General features: G+C 41.4%; 1 pseudogene; it reads right to left on the reverse strand.

The window, feature by feature from the left end:
* Nucleotides 1–8035: 8035 nt before the first annotated feature.
* Nucleotides 8036–8154, reverse strand: LOC124546371 (annotated as a pseudogene).
* Nucleotides 8155–20061: the final 11907 nt, after the last annotated feature.

The following is a 20061-nucleotide window of genomic DNA, read 5'->3' on the forward strand; positions in this document are numbered from 1 at the left end:
GGTTTCGACAGGCTTTGCTGTCATCTACAGGGCTTAAAAAATGTTTTTGTTGTGAAATATGTTCATTTTACATTGGACCTCACGCCAACTTGTCATGTGGATTAAAGCTAGCACATTATAAAAGGTTTGCCATAACTCAAATATTTGAAACATGTTTTCAATTATTTTGGTTACGACGAACCTTTTATAATGTGATAGTTTTAATCCACATGACAACTTCTCGTCAGCTTGAAACATATTTTCAAGTATTTGGGTTACGACTGACCTTTTACAACGTGCTGGTTTTTATCCACATGACAACTTAGCGTGAGCTCCAACGTAAAATGAACACGTTTCATAACAAAAAGATTTTTTAACACCCAAAGATGGCAGCAAATCCTTTCGAAACCGATTGGTTCAAATGGTTCAAATGGCTCTAAACACGATGGGACTTAACATCTGAGGTCATCAGTCCTCTAGACTTAGAACTACTTACAGCTAACTAACCTATGGACTCACACACGTCCATGCCCTAGGCAGGATTCGAACCTGTGACCGTAGCAGCAGCGCGGTTCCGGACTGAAGCGCCTAGAACTGCTCGTCCACAGCGGCCGGTTCGAAACCGATTGTCTTAAATACAGAAATATTTATGCAGTGTAGGCTGTTGAAAGTTTTTGGCAATCAATTGGTCACTTCTTATTGAACTGACAGCTACAATAATTCGATTTCTCAGATCTAGAAGAATAGCTGCCATAGGCGGGACGAAGACCCTGTCTTTTAGGTACTCGCACAGGAAAAAATCGCAGTGAGTGAGATGTGGTGACCTGTGAGGCCAAAAGCAATGAACAAGGTCTCGTTGTTCACCTCTTCCCATGCAACTTTGTGGGACAGTGCAGTTAAGATAAATCCGTAGCTCAAAATGATAGTGAGGGGGGGTTCCGTCATATATAAAACTGAAATCATTCTAATCTTCGTGTTGTTCAGGAAACAACTCATCTTGCAGGATGTCCAGGTATGACACTCTTGTCACAATTCCCTACTAAAATGAGAAAGATTCACAACTTTGTGAACAGAAATGGCACAAAACACATTTAGTTTTGGTGAGTTTCTTTCATGTTTGATGACAAAATCAAATGGCTCTGAGCACTATGGGACTTAACATCTGTGGTCATCAGTCCCCTAGAACTCCGAACTACTTAAACCTAACTAACCTATGGACATCACACACATCCATGCCCGAGGCAGGATTCGAACCTGCGACCGTAGCAGTCGTGCGGTTCCGGACTGCGCGCCTAGAACCGCTAGACCACCGCGGCCGGTTTTGATGACAACGCCAGGATTTCGTGACCCCCCACTCCCAAATTCTTTCACTATGGTGGTTTACTTTGCCCGATAGATGAAACGTCGATTCGCCCGAAAAGGTGAGTCCTTCGAAAAAGTGGCCTCTGACGTATCTTGGAGAAATGAAACGCAAAATTCGTACCTTCCTTTATGGTCCCCTGGCCGCAACTTCTACTGTAACCGCATTTGGTAAGGATTCATATGCAATCGTTATTTCAGAAGACGTCAAACCGTTGTTTCAGGAAGTTGAAGTTACTCACACAGGGCTCCGTGTGAATGCATCACGGATACGTTCGACATTTTGATCAGAAGTACGTGGCAGACCAGAGCTCTTTCTTTCTCAAATGCAACCAACTTCCAAGGTTTTTCTATACCAGTCATAAATCTGCTCGTGCAGAGGTGGCTTCTTACTGAATCGACGGCGAAATGCTGCGCGGGATTAACCGAGCGGCCGGCCGCGGTGGTCTCGCGGTTCTAGGCGCGCAGCCCGGAACCGTGCGACTGCTACGGTCGCAGGTTCGAATCCTGCCTCGGGCATGGATGTGTGTGATGTCCTTAGGTTAGTTAGGTTTAAGTAGTTCTAAGTTCTAGGGGACTAATGACCACAGCAGTTGAGTCCCATAGTGCTCAGAGCCATTTTTGATTAACCGAGCGGTCAGGGGCGCTGTAGTCCTGTACCGTGCGGCTGGTCCCGGAGGAAGTTCGAGTCCTCCTTCGGGCATGGGTGTGTGTGTTTGTCCTTAGGATAATTGAGGTTAAGTAGCGTGTAATGTTAGGGACTGATGACCTTTGCAGTTAAGTCCCATTTCACACACATTTGAACATTTTTTTTTTTTTTTTTATGGCGAAATGCACGTTGTACCCGACCAGGGGATTGAGTTCGCTCGGATTTCAACACGCAAAATGATTTCGTATGTTGCTACAAACAAACAATAGAGCTGTGTCAAAGCTTTAAATCTTCCTGTATCCGCTGGCATGTGCTGTATGTATCTGTCTCTTATTGTATATCCATATTAAATGGCTATGAGCACTATGGGACTTAACATCTATGGTCATCAGTCCCCTAGAACTTAGAACTACTTAAACCTAACTAACCTAAGGACAGCACACAACACCCAGTCATCTCCATATTAAACAGCTGAAATCTGTTCTTTCTCTTTGAATCATCTGGTATTATATAAACTGATTTTAAATTGTTTTCAGATGATGCTTTCATATACTGATCTCTTAAAGTCATCATAAGAACAAAACATTGCAAAATGATTTGGATAAAATATTTGTACGGTGCGAAAAGTGGCAGTTGACTCTAAATAATGAAAAGTGTGAGGTCAGCCACATTAGTTCTAAAACTAATCCATTAAATTTCTAAATCACACAAATCTAAAGGCGGTCAGTTCAACTAAATATCTAGTAGTAACAGTTACGAACAACGTAAATGGGAACAATCGCATAGATAATCTTGTGGGGAAGGCGAACCAAAGACTGCGTTTTAGTGCTAGAACATCTGGAAGATGCAACAAATTCAGTAACGAGGCTGCCTACACTACGTTTGTCCGTCCTCTGCTAGAGTATTGCTGTGCAGTAAGAGATCCTTGCCAGATAGGATTGACGCAGGACATCGAAAAAGTTCAAAGGACGGCAGCACGTTTTGTATTATTGCGAAAAAGGGGAGAGAGTGTCATGATAGTGCATAGAATGTCAACGCGCATCGGGCTTCGTCCGTGAGGCGAGAAAAGTATTTTGAGTACTGTATATTCAAATTAGATCGCCCACAAGACCTGTATTTAAAGTAAATACAGTTGGGTTGCTGTCGTAACATAACGTGAGAGAAAGTTGAGTTCGGCGATTATGTAGCGTTATAAGCTACAATCCATAGGTTGCAGGTAAATATTTATTTCCCAGTTGTTTGAAAAAACGTTGTTGCGCTTCCCACATCATCCTCTGGGAGGCTAGACGTACCACCTGTAGACGAAAGAGTGAGTAAATAAGTCTAATTAAAATCATCCAGCTAGTATACATTGTCGCTGTTGTAATCATACAGGAATACATTACGCCAACTCCTACAGTGTGAATTACTGTTGTCTAATGGCTTTCCAATTCGCCTACTCGGTGACTAAATGTCGTGCTGCGATACTCTCCGAAAATTAATGTATATGATCGGCCCCACGAACTCTCTTGTACTGATTTTTGTTTAAGACTAAAACGCTCTAATTCAAGTTTTACAAAAAAAGAAACTGTCTGCAAGCCAATTAATGAAATGAAAGTAAAGTTTACTTGTATTCTATTTTATCATTCCAGTTAATTAACATAATTCGTTATTTACGTTTTCTCGTAAGTTCTCCTGTGCTCAATGCACTTTCCTCCTCTAAACTTTACAACAAGACTTTTTTCACGTCCGTAATCTCACAGGATACAGCACATGTCATTTCTCCGACCAAGAAAACGAAAACACTCTTAAGAATAAGAAATTAATACACTGCCATATCAAAGGATAATTATTGTTTCTGTAGTTACATCTATGCCGCTAATTTTAAAACTCGCTGGCGCTATTTTGGTTTTCTCACTCGCATACAAATGTCATTCTATTCAACAAATCACGTTCTCTCTATCGGGTTCTCCTTGATCACCAAGGTGGCAATACTTTTGTCTATCCCAGATCGTTTCTCCCGCTTTCTCTATCGTTTGCGGCATGGAAAACGACATAAAACTCATTTTAACTACTACTTCCCTTTACCTTCATAATTTAAAACTTTTTACTTGAATTATATTCCATTTGAGTACCACGAGAAATTATTTTCATTTCATGGGGTACAAATAAACAGATGCATGTGAACGGAATTCGCTTGTAAGTACATACGCGGAAGAGTGTTACAGCCGTGGATATGATACGCAACTTGAGTCGGTAATCATTAAAATAAAGGTATTCTTCGTTGCAGTGAGATGGTTTCACGAAGTTTCGATATCCACCATTCTCCCGTGAATGCGAAAACACTTTGTTAAAGCCTGCACGGAAAGATTTAAGTTTTCGTTCATCCGGCACGTTCTTCGAAGGAACAACGGTAGAAAATCGTGTGAAAGTGGTTCGGTAAATCCTCTGCCAGGCACTTAATTGCGAAATGCAGAGTAGTCATGTAGATGTGGATGTAATTTTGAAATTTCTATTGTAGTGTACAGCAAGCGTACTAAAACAACGCTAAACCGCTCGAAAGAAATATCCTGAGCTGTTGTCAATGCATGCGTGTCGAAAATATATTACTGCAGAGTAGTGACACATGTTTGATTCAATTTTCCCACCCAAAAATTAAACATGGAATACAAACAAGTAATGTATAGACGGTTTATGGCCCTCACTTTCAATATTACGTAGCCACACTACAAGACACAAAAATCGTATAAATTATTCCCTCCAGTGTACTTCACACAGAAACGCATATGAAAAAAACACATTTTGCACTTTTTGCATAAAATGTAATTTAAATGATCACAAGTCTTTCCAGCGCCCATCCAAAACGCTGATTTATTCACAGCACAGCAATAGCACAGGAAATGAAGTGTGGAAGCATTGACTTTTACATTCGTGGTTGCACAATCACGCTGCATTCATATTAAGCTCACATTCATACCACAATGATCGTAAATGATTTGAACAGCGCCGTTTACATAGGACAATGTAGTGCCAGAAAATATATCATGATTTCACAGCGACAGTTGCCAGGTGCAATGCAACATAACGTTCTATATAATTTTGAGCCGGTAACTGCGAAAATGGAATTTAAATAATATTTCCTGTATTTAAATTCTGAAACAACAATAGTTCATTATTATGATTTTAATTCGATAGGATGAACAGGCTTAAGATCAGGATAAAATATTTCTTATGGACAACACTACAGCCAAATTTCCTTTTTAAACACTGTATCGGTCAATCTACAATACTGAGTGGAATCTAACTCAGGTACAGCAATTCTTCAGCACGTTACCGTAGCTGTTGACACGTAGAAAGATGTTGGCAGTGCCTCCAGCTTCGTCGATTAGCAATTGAACCTTCGCTTAATCGTAACACATTCCCATGAGTAAGGGTATGAGCATGCCACACAATCTCTCACATTCTTCGCTGACGGGCCACCTATTCTCGATACCTAATCATCACGCAACAAATAACTATTTCAAAAGTGCTACAATACCCCATCGACCACTTGCAAAGTAAGTGTTGTAAACAAAGACTTTCAATTTAACCCCTTCCACAGCGATATGATGTTTCCATGACAAATGATTCCATACGCATTGACATTAAACAAAATCTGAATATGGTAATTTACAAAAGCTTTACGTATTTCAATTAGTTAATGAAAGGCCTACAGATAAAATAATATCGATGTGTATTATTTTAGGATTTCACATCCTTCTATAAACTTGTCACGTAAAATCATGGTACAATTACGAGCTTTCGATGAAATACTGCATCATCTTCTTCAGGAACAACTGACTGTCACGTCTGCTGTTGTGGTAGCCACAGCTACCGGAACACGCGGTAGCAGATGTTCTGTCAGTGGTGACCGTGTCACCTCAACACAGTACATAGAAACTTCCAGGCACACCTTTCATACATGCATACACTCATATACAGTTCAAAGCGAGACTCAGAAATTTCACTGAAGACATATCTACTCCAGTCAATAAGATTCTAGGCCCCGATGACCAACGAAGACCTATCTGGGGACGCCCCGGGCAGTGGTGCTATGCCAACACAGCTGTCGCCCGCCATGTTGCCTCATAATCAGGAGTGATGGTTTGGGGTGCCATTTCTTTTCATAGCAGGACCCGTTTGGTTACCATCCGCGGCACTGTTACAGTACAGCGATACTTCCACGATATTCTACGCCCGGTTTTGTTGCCTTCATGACAAGCCATCCCTGGCTTACATTCCAGCAAGATAATGCCTTTCTGCACGCGTCGAAGGTTTCTACAGCTTGTCTTCGTGCTTGTCAAATCCCACCTTGGTCTGCAAGGTGTCCGGGTCTCTCCTCAGTTGAGAACGTTCGGATAGTTATGGGGAGGGCCATCCAACAATGAGCTCGCGATTTTAACGATCCAACGCGCCAGTTGGGCAGAATTTGGCACGATATCCCACAGGAGGATTGTATAAATGCCAAGCCGAATAACTACTTGAGTCAGAGCCAGAGGTCAAACAACAGACTATTGATTTGCACAATTTATGAAGCTCCTTCTCTTGAATAAATCATCGAACTTTTTACGATCTTAGTCATTTGTTTGTGTGTACTTGTACGTATCATCTATCGATATTCGTCCCTTTGGTTCAAATGGCTCTGAGCACTATGGGACTTAACTTCTGAGGTCATCAGTCCCCTAGAACATAGAACTACTTAAACCTATCTAACCTAAGGACATCACACACAGCCATGCCGGAGGCAGGATTCGAACCTGCGACCGTAGCGGTCGCGCGGTTCCAGACTGTAACGCCTAGAACCGCTCGGCCACTCCGGCCGGCGTGCCTTTGGGATAATTCCTATGTGATGCGTTGTTTTTCATTTCTTAGAGTGTACTTACTTTTGTAATCTCTTAGAATTCCCCGGCAGTTCGTTATCGTCTCGTTAACAACGGCTGCTCTTCCCGCGGTCCACGTGTTTCCACGACCATATTTCGACTCTGTAACTCGGCATCTTCATCATGTCTTCCCTGAGTCTCAGGTAACACCTAATAAAGGTGACGAGTCCCTGAGTCTCGGGGAACACCTGATGAAGAAGACACCGAGTTACGGGCATCGAAATATGGTATCGATAAGGTGCGGACCACCGGCAGATTACTCGATCTCAACGAGATGACACACTTATCTTTGCTGACTTCATTTTCTCTGTCTGAAGCTACAGGTCAACAGCTTTTCTCGGGGTGTGAGATTACTTAGAAAAAGTTTAAGAAATTTTCATTGGTATCGCTGGCAGGCCAAATCAAAACATGTGAATGAAACACAGAGATTGTTTCGAACTGTGATACGGCCAATATCAGTGTGGTCACCATAAGATTACTAAAAAACGAAACTAACATTCCAACTAGAATAACTGACAGTGTGTGTGGCAGCTTCACCCTGATTTGTTTCAACTGTTGTCTGCCTTAATCTGAGGCAGCTTCTTTTCAAACAAAAAAAATTAGATAGTAATATGGCATGTCTCGTTGGGAGTCCCTGAAGAGGAACAGTCAGCCACCTGGTGGAAGCCTTTCAATTGGACTTTACTACGGCAGATTGTGTGCACCTACCCTCCCCAGTAATCTTACCTGGGAAAGAAGACGTACCCTTTAACGTGACAATCCGAACCACTTGCGTTCTGGTACTCTTCACAACACAGAGAGATAAGGACTAGCGTAAAGCCAAACAACAAAATGTCAAGTTTCGATCAGTAATCCATTACAAGACCTATCAGTTTCCAGACATTCGCTTTGTTACTACCAAACCACGGCCGACTTGAAATATTTACCACTAACTAGCTAACTAACTGCATCCGAACAGGCGTCGGTAGGTCCTACGGTACCGACCGGCTGCCGTGTCATCCTCAACCTGCAGGTGTCATGGATGTTGATGTGGAGGGGCATGTGGTCAGCACACCGCTCTCCCGGCTGTAGCCAGTTTTCCTGACCGAAAGCGCTAGTTCTCAGTCAAGTAGCTCTCAGTTGGTTTCACAAGGCCTGAGTGTACCCCACCTGCCAACAGCGCTCAGCAGACCCGGACGGTCACCCATCCAAGTGCTAGGCAAGCCCGACAGTGCTTAACTTCGGTGATCTGAGAGGAACCGGTGTTACCACTGTGGCAAGGCCGTTGGCTCAGTTAGTTACACAATTTTAAATTACGACGGTGGAAATGAGCATTCCATCACAGGATGTCGGTTTTGTCTGCATGCTAATCACCTTTATGATATATTCATTGATTTGAGTTGACATTAGAATAAAGAGTTAACACACACATGCAGAATTTATTATTAAATTAATAAAATAATCACTGAATAGGATTATTAAGAATGCCTAACCATAGCCTTTGATTTGTCTAGTACAAATCTGGAATTAGATTTCACCAATAATATATACTTTTAAAGTTATCGATGTGTTATTATTGGTGTCTGAGCTGAGATATTCCTGATTCGACTGAGACAGAGGAAATGCTAAAGAAAGTCGTTTTTAAAAAGTTCCACGAATAGTTTGAGACATGACAGCAAAAGTAAATCGGATAATGACAACTGATAAGTAAATAAAATTAAGATCAGCTGTATGAAGAGATACGGATAATTTCCAAATGTTTTCTATCGAAACCGAAGGCGTCCATAACGTTGCATGAGAACCAAGTTTTATTGCATGAAAAATTACATTACGATAAGCAAAGAGCTTCCCGTCTGAAGCAAGCGATTAACTACCGTTTCAAATAAGGCCGTGCGAATAATGTACACACTAAGATCACGTCTGAAGCAAGCGATTAACTAACGTATGAATAATGCACACACGTAGACCACGAAAACGATGCAGCACGAAGAAATATCTGAATGGGCTGGAAATTAGTAGATGTGATTTACATGTATAAACAAACGAATGATTACAGTTTCAAAAAAGAGCTTCACAAACTGAGTAAGGCAATGTATTGGTCCACGTATCGTCCTTATGCAAGCAGTTATTCGGCTTGGCGCTAACTGATAGAGTTGTTGAATACCTTCCTGAGGGATATCGTGCCAGATTCTGTCCAATTGGCGCATTTGATCGTCACATTCCCGAGCTGGTTGGAGGGCTTTATCCATAATGCCCCAAACGTCCTAAATTAGGGTTTGATACGGCGGCCTTGCTGGCCAAGGTATGTCTGGCAATCACGAAGCCAAGCACTAGAAACTCTCAGTGTGTACGGGCGGGCATTGTCTTGCTGAAATGTAAGCCGAGGATGGCTTGCCATGAGGTGCAACACAATGGGGCGTACAATATCGTAGACGTACTACAGTGCTCTGAGGGTGCCGGGGATGACAACTGAAGAGGTCCTGCTATAAAAAGAAATGACTTCTCAGACCATCACTCCTGGTTGTCAGGTCATATGGTGGGCGACAGTCAGGTTGGTATCTCACCACTGTCCAGGGCGTCTTGAGACACGTCTCCGGTGGTCATCGGGGTTCATCTCGAAGTGGGAGTCGTCACTGCAGACAATTCTACTCCAGTCCATGACATTCCAGGTCAAAGATGTGCTTGGAGATGCCCTGGACAGCAATGGGATACCGACCTGACTGTTGTCAGCCATACGGCCAGACAGCCGGTAATGAGGGTTTGGGCGATGTTTCCTTTCATATCAGGATCCCTTCGATTCTCATCCGTGGTACCCTTAGAGCACAGCGGTACGTCAACGATTTTCTACGAACCGTTTTGTCGCCGTTCAATGCAAGCCATTCTCGGCTTGCACTTCAGCAAGATAATGACCGCCCGCACACGATGAGAGTTTCTACTACTTCTCTTCGTCCTCCCCAGATCCTACTGTGGTCAGCAAGGTCGCCGGATCTCTCCCCAGATGAGAAAATTAGGAGCATTATGGGCAGGAGCCGGAACCATCTCGGAAATTTGACGATCCAACGCACCATTTCGAGAGAATTTGGTATTGTATCCCTCAGGAGGACATCCTACAATTCTGTCAGTCAATACAATATTTCAGTGCCTGTGTTGTTCTGAACTACGATGCGAAGTTCCTCTGGATATGCATGCATGTCCACAGGAAGACAGATGCACTTCGGCACTACAGCCGTTATGAAATACATCAAATGTATTCGCAACTGAGAATATGGGTAACCATCAGCTGTAGAATAGAATGACGACAGAAAAAATTTGTACCGGACAGTGCTACAACCTGTACTTGTACAAACAAATTCGGGTTCGAGTCCTATTCCGGCTCAAATTTCCATTGTTGTCTTTCAATTCTCCAGCTGATGGTTATCCACATTCGCGATTGCGAATACATTTAATGTAATTCACAACGGCTGTAGTGGCCTCAGTGCCTGTTCCTTTGGAGATGCGTGCATTTATAGTACAGTCTTGCTCAAAAGTATCCGAAAGACCTGAATTGCATTTCCCCTGATTCGCATGCAACCCACATAACGCAGCTGTCTCGCAGGTCCTCTAATCGCTCCTTGGTACAGTCGTTTGACTATTGAAAATGGTCCCAACAAGTCACCACTAGAAAACTCTTGCTCTGTATCGCAATAACTCAAGATATAAAGTAATACCAGAATTCTACAAATATTAAGGAACACCTTATCACAGATAAGACTGTCCTTAAGGCTTGTAAGCTCACATTTATTGCAATAAATGACATACGTGAAATGTTATCACTCTCATTATTACGTCAGATAGGCAATGCACGTAGTAAGTTCATCGTATTCATGATTTCCTCTTCAAAGTAACATACCGTACTTGTTTTTAACACAAAATGACGTTAAAAATTTGCGTTATTCACTAGCAGATAGTTGAGAATATGTATGAACTTGTGACATTACAGCCTTTATCACTGCGATTTTTAACATGTAAAAGTTTTTTTTTCTGTATTTGCGTCAGTATGTGCGAACTTCTAACATATACCAATGAATGTTGTAACCAGATATCTTTGCCGCGCTCCTGAAAAGCGCAGAATATCACGATAGCTATAAACTGTTATACGCTGCTATCGATCAGTAAAAAAAAAAAAAAAAAAACCGATGCACCTATGTTTCAAAATAACAATTGCCAGTTTTTACTTCTGCAGGGAGCCGCGTCGCTGTCTAGCTCTTCTGTGAATGTGTTGCGAGTCGGACGCAAAAGTATTGTGCTCCATCTGATATAATCATTTTTATTGTAAAGTTAAGAGTTTAAGTGATTAGAAATATATGTAGCCACAAACAAGCGAGAATGTATATCGTGAAAAATTCGCTCCACCGCCACAATGGGTGGCCATGTTAATGTAAGTTTCCGTTTCATATTATAATACTTGAAGCCTTGAAGTTTATTTAATTTCAAAGAAAATCTCTCAACCTTATTTTCATTAATTATACTTATGATAATCCTTCCTGTTTAAAAGATTTATGCAGCTTATGATCCAGCGTGTGTTCTGTCGGAACAGGAGGCTGTCGTGACGACATCGCAATCCAATCAGTTGGTCCCTTAGGTTTCTTTCATGTAACTTCCGTCTGTTTTCTCCGCGCGATCTTCCTCCGAAAAAAAATTTCTGTTCATTTTCTTTAGTAATTTTCGATATCGCGAAGGAGAAAAGACAGCCGCCTCCTGCTCCGAACGGAACACTACGACTTTTCTAACGTCGGAGAGTACCGCACGAATTTTCCGCTAAAAGGTAATAGAGTTTCTTAAAGCTGGATCAATTACACATGTTGCTGCTGTTCTCCGACAAATCTGGTGTGATTAATAGTAATTTATTCTGTCACGACAAAAAGAACCAATTTTATTTTTACCAAAGCAACAAAGCTTTCAATTAAATTACTAAGAAAAAAAAAATCATACCAGATCTGGCGCCCGAACAGGGACTTGACTAAAATATTGAATGTGTCACGGTACTAATATATGATTGTCTTATTTCATGTACCGCTCTTTGGAACCCACTGCTGCATAAAATTACGGATGAGCAATAAATATATGCAATCTTGAAGGACGCGGTATTTACACAAATATCTTGGGATTTAATAAGACGCAGATTTGCAGTTTTGAAGACAACGCCGAGTGAGTACCAAATTTTCGTTTGCCATAGTTCTGTCTAAAGAGTAGCTCATTGACCTTCAAATTCGACCTCACTCTATCCTTTCTGTAGCTTAACGTAAAAAACCATTTTTTTTTCTACGTAAATATTTGAACATTTTCTGTAACCTTTTGCTTGGCCTATTTGTTTTATACTGTAGTTAGTATTCTCGTGTAAGTTCAAGATGGATGCCATTTCAGTCTTTTCTGTGTAACAGCGTTGGCAATCAATTGTTTCAACGGCGTTGACTCCATCTTCTCTTTTTGCTACAGACGTGTGTCAGTTATTACCCACGTAACATTAGACATTTGACGAACGCGCCGCGACTTTAACTTGCGCGGCAAGAATAATTGACAATCAGAATTTCAGTTGGCAGTACCCATTTTAAGTTGGCAATAGCTGAATTTCATTATGGCGGACGGACAATCGAGCGCGAACTCTGCAGACGAAAGCGACGGCACTGTTAACAAACATTACCGACTCCGCTCACGCGGAACGACGGCCAGGACAGACGACAGACAAGAGGTAGCTAACGTGGACGACACTCAGCAGGAAACACCCACCTGCCCGATAACGGTATCAGTTGACATTGTCAAAATGTTACAGGAATTGATATTAGACAGACAGGAGAGGGAACAGCGCGAACGTGATCGCGAACAACGTGAGAAAGACAGAGACAAGTTTTTATCAGAGCTGAAAACGGATATGACAACACAGATAGAGTCGGTTAAGGGTGACGTCACGGCACAGATAGATTCGGTTAAGGGTGACGTCAGGGCACAGATAGAGTCGGTTAAGGGTGACGTCGCGGCACAGATAGAGTCGGTTAAGGGTGACGTCACGGCACAGATAGATTCGGTTAAGGGTGACGTCACCGAGCAAGTAACCACTTTGACAACCCAGATAAGCACTCTGAATAACAAAATTGAGAACATCGGTCAGAATCTCACATCTCAAATCGAAGCGTGTCGCAAAGAAACCGATTCGGTAAAACTTGCGTATAAAACAGTTGCACGACAGGTAGACGAGTTAGCGACAGCGGTAGCCATTGTAGAATCAAAAGTAAGTGCAATGGCGAATGACATTTCGGACCGAACTATTGACGAAAGAGTTAACAGTAGTGTTGCTTCGCACACTAAAGCACTTACCGAACATTACAAAGAATGGATTGATGTACAAGAGAAGCTAGTTGAGGAGAAGGTTACACGTGACTTGAAAGATGTTGTTAAATCCGCAACCTTAGACATATTATCTGCACCCGGCAGTTCAGGAGACACTGTTTGTACTGAACTAGGCCAAATTAGACGAGTGTTTACCCGGGATTTGCCGGAATGGCGGAAGCAAGTAACAGATGAGATATCCGACCTGAAACAGCAAATTCAAACACTACAGTATGATAACCAGAGTGACGGGAAACACTCACTACCTTCTGAGCCAGATGAACATCAATACCAGACAACACAACAACACAACACACCACAGTACATTCCGCGACTGAAAAATGAATTTAACGATTCACACAACAACAACACTGAACAATTGACACTCACAACCCTCATGAAAGAGGAGAGTGTATTGAAACACAGAGTTTTTCAACCATTCCAACCGGAAAAGCGAAATATTCATCCAGTCGTTTTCCTAAAGAACTTTTCAGGAGTCTTTCCAGCTGCCTGGAATGACAAACAGAGAATACAATTCATTACCGGATACATACAAGGAGAAAGTGCTATATGGGGAACCGAGATGGTTGATAAGTGCAAAACATTTAGCGAGTTTGAGAAAAACTTTTTAAGCAAATTTTGGAGCGCAGGTGTTCAGCAACGCCTACGCAAAGAGGTCTATAACGCCGAACCTTTCCATTCGAACAGTGGCGGACTTCGCCGGTACTTTGAGAAGTACTTGAGAAAGATACAATATTGGGACACTCCCATAACAACAAAAGATGTTATTATGATCCTTAAGTCAAAACTACCCATTTCCATACGCGAGAAATTAGTGAACGTGTCAGAGGAAGATCAGGACGCATTTTTATCCGTCCTTGATTCGCTCGATCTTATACACGAAGACGCGCGTGCGAATGCTAACCGTAAGAACAACAACGCAGGCACGTATTCGAATGGAAACGGTAGTAATGGAAATGGTTCACACGAAACACAATACGGAAACAAACAGTACAATAACCGCAATAGAGGCCGAAACAATGGTTACCGTAATGGTAAACACAAAAACAAGCATTACGGCAACCAACGGTACAATCCAATATACAACACGCAACAACAGTATTACGGGAATGCCCCATACCAATCAAACAATAACGGTAGTAACTTCTACGAGAATGGGAACAAATACAAGGGTAAACGTTGCAACAATCAAAATTGCGGAGGTCAGCTACCTCCACCACAACCCTATGGGCAGCCACAACACCAGCAACAACAGCAATACACGCCTCAGCAACAACCATTCATGCGACAACAACAGTACACGGCACCACAACAGGACTTTAGATACAATAACAATAAACCAAGAAAACAATACAATCCACCGGTATATTTTACGCAGGCAAGTAATGTACCGATTTTTCAGCCTGGTAATCAAGTGCATTACCAACAAGGGTTTGATACAAATCAACAAACACAATGGGTAAAAAACCAGCGAGAATGGTCAAGTGATGTGACAGAAGAATCAAATCAGTCGCATCACAAGAAAGCGGAAAACTAAAGGCAGCACCTTTTCGCCTCCTTGGGGATGCTGCGGGACATAATGGGGGCAAACTCGACCTTGAACGACTTAACGTAATACGTTATGATCGCGACACTGACTTGAGAGACGATTTGTTGCAGGAAAATATTGAGACAGACTTGAATGACGTATGGGAAGACGAAGTACAAGCAATGACTAAAATTTACATAGCCAATACACCAGTAGATGCTATTATTGATACTGGTGCAAATGTAAATGCTTTATCACTATGTATGTTTAAGAAAGTTTCTGCAGGGATGAAAATTTAAACGTTACCAGTACAAGGTTGTTCAGTAACAGGAGCGGTAGGATCTTTATCACAGCGAGTCAATTTGCAAGCTCAGGTACCGATAAGGATTAATTCTATTTCTTTCATGTGTGTATTTCTAGTAGTTAAGAATTTGTCAGTGTCATGCTTATTAGGAATGGAGTTCCTGAGGAAGAATAAGGCAGTGATTGATATAGAAAAGGGTATCTGTACAATCCGAGTAGGTGAACAGGAGGTAACGCTGCAATTGTTGCGCGGCAAGGTCAAAAGAGTCAACACTGAGCACAAAGTTAAGGTACGGAGACTGGTACAGCGAATGTTTTTGAACCAAGCACACATGACAAGACAGGGTAACAGTTGGACGGATTTTGATACTGATGACGGACTTCCGACTAGAGAAGAGATTTTGAATAAAGTAAGCGAATCAAGTGAACTTGATTACATACAAAGGCAAGATTTACTGCACTTACTTATGAGGTATCTTCATGTCTTTTCTTCGAAACCTGGAGTAATAGGTGACTACGAATATGACATGAAGGTCGCTCCCCATTCTACTTTTTGCAAGACAACGTACTCTGTCCCGTATGCAAGGCGCGAGGCTGTGAAAAATGAAATACGTAAAATGCTTAAGTGGGAGATCATTGAACCGTCAGACTCACCTTACAGTAGTCCGTTATTGCCAGTTTTGAAGCAGGATGGTAGTGTACGTATAGTTTTGGATGCAAGAAACATAAATAAAATAATTATTCCAGTAAGAACTCGACCTGAGGCTATGGATGAACAATTACAAAGGTTTCATGGAGTAAAATTCCTCACATCCGTAGACTTGAGATCGAGCTACTGGCAGGTCAAGATGACATCACAGTCTCGAAAATATACAGCGTTTATATTTGCAGGTAGATCATACCAATTCAAAGTAGTTCCATTTGGTTTGAATGTGAGTTCAGGCGTATTCATAGCTGCACTTGATCATGTATTAGGACCTGAACTGTTGGATCGAGTAACAGTGTATGTTGATGACTTACTGATTGCTACGAAATCTTGGGAAGAACATTTAGACATAATAAGCAAAGTTTTCCAGAGGTTTGTTGACTATGGAGTCACAGCTAATCTACATAAGTCTAAATTTGGTAAAAGCGAGATTAAATTTTTAGGACATCTTGTATCATCACAGGGAATTACCCCAGATCCAGACAAACTAGCAGCTATTAAAAACTTTCCTGTGCCCTCTTCTAAACGCCAGTTGAAAGGCTTCCTCGGAATGACTTCCTTTTTCAGAAAGTTTATTTCGGACCAGTCGACGAACAGTCAAGCATTGCATGATCTTCTAAAGAAAAACACTCACTGGCATTGGACGCCAGAGTGTCAGACAGATTTTGATCGCATTAAACAAGCACTTCTTAACAGCAATATTTTGTTCCATCCAGACATGGATAAAGAATTCTGTATTTCGTCAGATGCTTCATTTCAGGGGCTTGGTTCTTGTTTGTTTCAAATAGAAGTAATTGATGGAAAAGAAGAGATAAGAGTTATCAGCTTTGCAAGTAGGGTTCTCACAGAATGTGAGAGGTCATACTCGGTGACAGAGTTGGAGGCTCTGGCCGTTGTATGGTCCTTTAAAAGGTTCAATTACTACATCCATGGTCGGAAAATTAAGGTCTTTTCTGATCACCAAGCTCTTAGTTTCTTGCTCTCGTGTAAACTTCTTCATCTTCGTCTTACACGATGGAGTCTCTTCTTGCAAGAGTATGATTTCGAAATAGTATACATCAAGGGTAAAAACAACATTATCGCGGATGCTTTGTCACGCATGCCGCAAGGACTTCCCGAGTCCAGTGAACTTATCGAGCAGATGTCTAACTACCGAATTCTTCTAATGAAAGACCCACTACATAGAAAGTATTTCCTTCAGCTCTGCAAGCAGATGCGCATACTCCAAGAAACAGATCCCAAATGGCGTAAGATCAAACAACTTCTTCTAACAAAACCCGATCACCACTTGTCCAAATTTTATAAACTACACAACGATGTTTTATTCCATCGAACTTCTCTCCTCTCTGGTAGATGGTGTGTGTGTATACCACACGCATACGTTGAACACCTTATCTGGTACACACATCTTTCCTGGGGTCATTATGGACCTGAAAAATGCAAACGAAAGATTTCTGCCTATTGCTATGTACCAAACTTGCACCATCGAATCCATAAGTTGTTAAGTACATGTCTTATCTGCCAGAAGGCAAAACCCTTCAACCATTCGAACCTAATTCCTCTGAATCCAATTATTACTGAGAGACCAAATCAAGTTCTGGCCCTTGATCTCGCCGGCCCCATGCCGCAAGGGAGGGGAGGGGTGAAATACCTAGTCGCATTGTTGGATCTTTTCACAAAACATGTGAGACTTTATGCAGTGAAATCATCCAGTGCACTTCCGATCATCCGTCGAATCGAACAAGACTATTTTCCTCGATTTGGCAAGCCGGAGGCCATTCTATCAGATAATGCATCGAATTTCACTGGCAGACAATGGCGCAATTTTCTTGCCAGACATGGCATCAAACAAATACTTATATCTCGTTTCAGACCGCAATCTAATCCCACCGAACGTATCTTCAAAGAGTTCAATAGATTCATTCGAACCTACATACCTAATAGACAAACCCGTTGGATTGACTTTGTATCTTCATTCGAGCAGATTGTCAACAATCTTCCACACTTCTCAACTGGATTTACACCTGCGGAACTAATGACGAGTCATCGGGAAAGAAATGAATGGTTAGATCCCATACCTAAAATTGTAGAACCAGAATTAGATTTAGATGCAAAACTTAGGCAAGCATTGGTATCCTTAGCTGTACAGGCGAATCTACGCAAGAAGTCTTATGACAAGAAAGTATCTAAGGCCCTTACATATGATATTAATGAAAAGGTGCTTTTACGGACACATTTTAAGCCATCGAAGTTGTTGAAAAGAAATCGGAAATGGAGGCTATTGTACGACGGACCATTTGTAGTAATTAGAAAACCACATACAGGATGTTATCTAATGGCGGATCCAGCATCTGGCAGAATTAAAGGATTGTATCACCACCAGGATCTCAAGAAGTATAACGAGGCAAAGTAACGAGCAAAGGAACATTAGCCTAAGGTTTAACCTGCGAAACACTTCGGTATTCAAACACACCAATACGAGTACTCACACTTTGGCGAAAAACTATGGAGGTAATTGAAGATCTGATTTATTATGGCGTACGAAAAAGAAAGCACATTCCATTTGAGAGGATAGATTCTCAGTTAGTTTTAAGTTAGTCATAGGTGTAAGCAGTCCAAGTTGGCTGTTGGCATTGAGGAATGCCGTTATTGGTGAAAGGAGATACGGAAGGAAGTAGCAGATTGCCACCTTCCAACTCCAATGAATATATATATATATATGAAATATTAGGTTAAGCAATTTCTTTTTCAGCCCTCAAGATGGAATGTTAGTCTTTAAGTGTACAGAGTACAGCCTATTGCGTGTAAACTGTGCGTTATTGTAACACCGCCATGAACTATACCTTTTGTTAGCGCGATCTTTAGAATTAAACAGATTTGTGTAGCCAAGTGTTTGAACTGTCAAAAGCAGTAAATAACAGATAGAGTATCACGTAGTATTTGATAGTTTTCAGGAGATTCAATCTCAGATTCAAAATATCATCTACGAACAGTAAGCCTCATAAAGATTTAATAGCTAAGCAACAAAGCATTTCCTTTATTGTGTTTTACAACAGCTGTTAGGTCATGTAGTCGAGAGTGCCACTACATCGAAACATATACGTCGTACTGACAAGCCTGGAGTATTCCTGATGGTAAATGTTTCTTCTTTAAACATGTAAGATGCACTAAAGTAATTAGCTATTTCACAGCCAAGCCCGACAATCGCCCAGAAGGAAGCGTGATAAACTAGAAAGCTGTCACCAGATATGACTCACATTATAATAATAAAACTAAGATCTGATATTAGATTAAAGAATAGCCACTTGAAGGCACACGTGACGCATGTCATGCATCTAAGGTAAAAAAAAATATCCTAGTGTAGTTGTGCTAGAATTTGTATATGTATATAGTATATTTATGTTCATATTTGATCCTCTCCTCTTCCACTTCCCCATCCTATCCCATTAAAAAAAAATTGAGGATTAGAATTTGACAGGCTCATCTGAGTGCTCTTTAGACGGTTGAAGTGGAAACGAAATTTGTGGGAGAGATCCGTTAGCGAAAATTTTGTTCTAATCGCGTATCGCGAGTAGCAATGTTGAGAGATTATAATACATGCCGCGAGTAGCACTTGCAGCCAGTAACTCTATGAAGCATGAATCTTCCGGAGAGAAATGCATGAGTATGCTCGACCAGTAGAGATAGAATTTGTTCAATCTGTGCTCTACATAAACAGTGACACTAAATTTTGAAGAGAAACGAAATAACAAGCTGCTTAAAAGATTTGTTTTAAGAACAATTTTACCTTTGTAATAGGGAGAGAGAATAACCGAAATAATCGTGCCTTGATGCACAAGTAGTGGTATTCAATACGCTAATCCGGCGTGGCGTGACTGAAAAGGTTAACAGAATTTGTGACTGTAAGCAAACTTAAGAAATGTATGTATCTATGTATGTAATTTATGGACATTGTTTAATCTTGTAATGTATTTACCTGTGAGTAACTTGAACTGTGAACTTTGAAATCGCAATGTGAGATGGGAGATGTGAATTTGCAGACACTCTAAGACGTTCTAAACAAAATGCGAGTGATAAAGTGTACAAAATACGTGTGCAGTGACATGTGTACACGCAAGTGCAGGTAGTGACAGCGATCACAGCAAAGCATTTTGCAAACTATATGTAAAACGTTGACTTCACTTACCTGTGTGTAAGCAGCATGGCGGGTCGCAGGGACTGTCGTGTGAAATCCTCGAAACAGACGGTGGTATTTTCTACCCAAGTTTTCGATACG

Source organism: Schistocerca americana, chromosome 8 (genome assembly GCF_021461395.2).
Source record: "Schistocerca americana isolate TAMUIC-IGC-003095 chromosome 8, iqSchAmer2.1, whole genome shotgun sequence".
NCBI lineage: Eukaryota > Metazoa > Arthropoda > Insecta > Orthoptera > Acrididae > Schistocerca > Schistocerca americana.